Here is a 2,500-nt window from a genome sequence, read left to right as displayed (position 1 = left end):
TTCTCGTTGGTTGTCTTCTGTGAAATGAAGCTGTGGCGGGATGTTGGTGGTTTACATAGTGGCCTGGACATTATGACATCTACAGAAGTAGTAAGTGATTTATGACGTTGCCAGTCATCAAGATTCCAGTCTCTACGCCGCGGGATTCGAGTCACAGTTTTTGATTGGAATGTCAGTGACGAAATGCAATCGCACAATCAACCCTCGCCGAAATATAGGCCTAGGCCTATATATAAAACACATATCAGTAAAGTGGTTAAATACGTAGACTTATTAACTTTTACACTAGATCAAATGTTAATCAAATAAATGAATTAAAAACAACCCTCTTTCATGATGATTTAGGCCCTACGAACGTGAAAAGGTGCAGACGTTCAGTCTCATTTTAGCTTTCAAAATAGACCCATCCATTTTTTTCGACAGCAAGGATAGTTCCCAAGGAAGGAAGTTTAGTCACCGTCAAAACGCATTGCAATAAATAGCCCAAACAGCATATTCCTAATAGGCCATAATAGGCCTAAAACACCTGTATAGGCCTAGCCTACATTTAAAGTTTCTTTTTCCTTTTTGACGTGGTGTCACAGAAGCGAGACAATAGACTTTATTTAATTCATGGTTGATAGTAAAATGCAAACTTGTGTTTGTTTTTGTTCTTTTTTTATTTTCATTGTGTTTTTTATTTCAAATGTCCGCTCATTCGCCTTTTCGCATCCAACAGTGCGGCTGGTCCAAAGCGGGAAGGCGAAACTAGTTTGAACTACTTTACCCACAATGCATGAGCACTGAGGTCGAAGGTAAACTGTCATGTCGGCTGATCTGTCATCTAAGTCGTGTTTACTGTTCAAAGTGCATGTGTAATAGGTGTTCTGAGCAAACTACCAATTTAAAACACACTTCACGTCTCGCTAGAGAGGTCTGTTACCTCAGCGAGCCTGCTATGGTAGTTCTATGTACGGTGCCTGCGAGACCTCGGGGAATCCAGAGTTGGACTGTTGTGGAGGGCTAAATAACGTGGATTACAATAAGGTAAACATATCGCTAAATCACCTATATCAACGGATAATTGACTCGTAAATGTCAGACGATGTGTGACATTTTCAACGTGTAAGGCAGTCACGAATCGTTTATGTTAAATTTCCGATATTTCATTTTATTTTATTTTATTTCTGTCATTAGTCGGACTGGTTAGAGTTTGCCTTGCTTGCATGTTGTTGTTGCCATGGTGCCGTAGCGCCAGTGAGTGACTTGCGGTGTCCTCGTGTCTTTGAGTGACTGACAGCAGAGGCTTTTAAAAGGGAGGACTGTGGTGTGTGGTGTACGTCGGTGCCTACTCATTGACAGTAGATATAAGGTCGTTGTCCATTGGTTAGCCAAAGCGGATTTATAAATTGAACTGCTGGTTGTAAACGTTGGAAGCAGTTAGGTTGCTGATTTGAATCAACTTCACTGAAATCGCACATTTTGTTTGTAATTTTCACCTGAATTTTTAGGCTTGTAAGGTTACTTAACTGGATCTACACTAGGCCTATAAGCAGTGTACTTCACCCCCCATTGCGGTTAAGTATGTAGGCCCTAGGCCTAGGGTGTAATTATCACCCTTGCTTGCCCATCCACATATTTGCCCACCTAGGTGCCTAGGCTACTGTATCTTGTCCAACTCGTTACAGGCAGATCCTTGCCAGCACCACACACCGATCTCCAGGCTGCAGGCTGAGTATTTAGTCTGATCACAGATTAGGTGGACACAATGACATGGACGCGGTCGGATCTCCTGTCTGTCTGCACCCTCATGTCTGAGAGCTGAGGCAATATTTAACACTTTTTAGATCAGAGCATAAAGCCTTCACTGTGCCAGTGCCACATCCCCTTAGTAGTCAGGAAGGAGGGGGTGTGGTCATGTGTCATTAGACTCCATAAATAATGGTATGCTGTATCAAATGGAGAGAGGGGAAGCATTGTATTGCAAATTACAAATTGCAAAAAAGCATTGTATTACAAATTGTAAAGCGCATTGTATTGCAAATTGCGAAAAAACATTGCATTGCAAATTGCAAATTGCAATAATAATACAAAAAATCTTTACATTTGAAATGTTTGCCCCACCCACTTCCCAATGTCACATGTTGCCTCCCTTACCTTCTAGTGCCATGCATGTGTTGCAATAGATAACTGATAGATTAGATGCATGTATTTACGTGTGTTGTTATGACAAATTAGTTGGACCCTGTCATGTATGTGTGTTGTTGTAATAGATTAGCTGGACCATGTCGTTAATGTGTTGTAGCAAAGTAGTTGACCATGTCGTTAATGTGTTGTAGCAAAGTAGTTGACCATGTCGTTAATGTGTTGTAGCAAAGTAGTTGACCATGTCCTTAACCCCTGGTGTCAGCTGACCTGTAATGACCCCCGCTCCTCCTCATATCAGGCACGTGTCTGACCTCTGACCTTTCATGCTGGGGCCCCTCAGCTGGAGATATGAACACTAGTTGTCATGTTCAGC

At 41.9% G+C, this 2,500-nt stretch overlaps 1 protein-coding gene across 1 annotated transcript in view; it reads right to left on the bottom strand.

The window, feature by feature from the left end:
• The window catches only part of LOC134465284 (serine/arginine repetitive matrix protein 1-like), a 10,682-nt gene extending 10,663 nt beyond the window's left edge, over positions 1-19 (bottom strand). The window contains exon 1 of the mRNA XM_063218881.1: positions 1-19. This exon is cut by the window's left edge and continues 3 nt beyond it. The gene's annotated coding sequence lies outside the window, so the exon portion shown is untranslated.
• Positions 20-2,500: the final 2,481 nt, after the last annotated feature.

This window comes from Engraulis encrasicolus, chromosome 2 (genome assembly GCF_034702125.1).
Source record: "Engraulis encrasicolus isolate BLACKSEA-1 chromosome 2, IST_EnEncr_1.0, whole genome shotgun sequence".
Lineage (NCBI taxonomy): Eukaryota > Metazoa > Chordata > Actinopteri > Clupeiformes > Engraulidae > Engraulis > Engraulis encrasicolus.
This window is presented reverse-complemented; position numbering and strand designations above follow the sequence as displayed.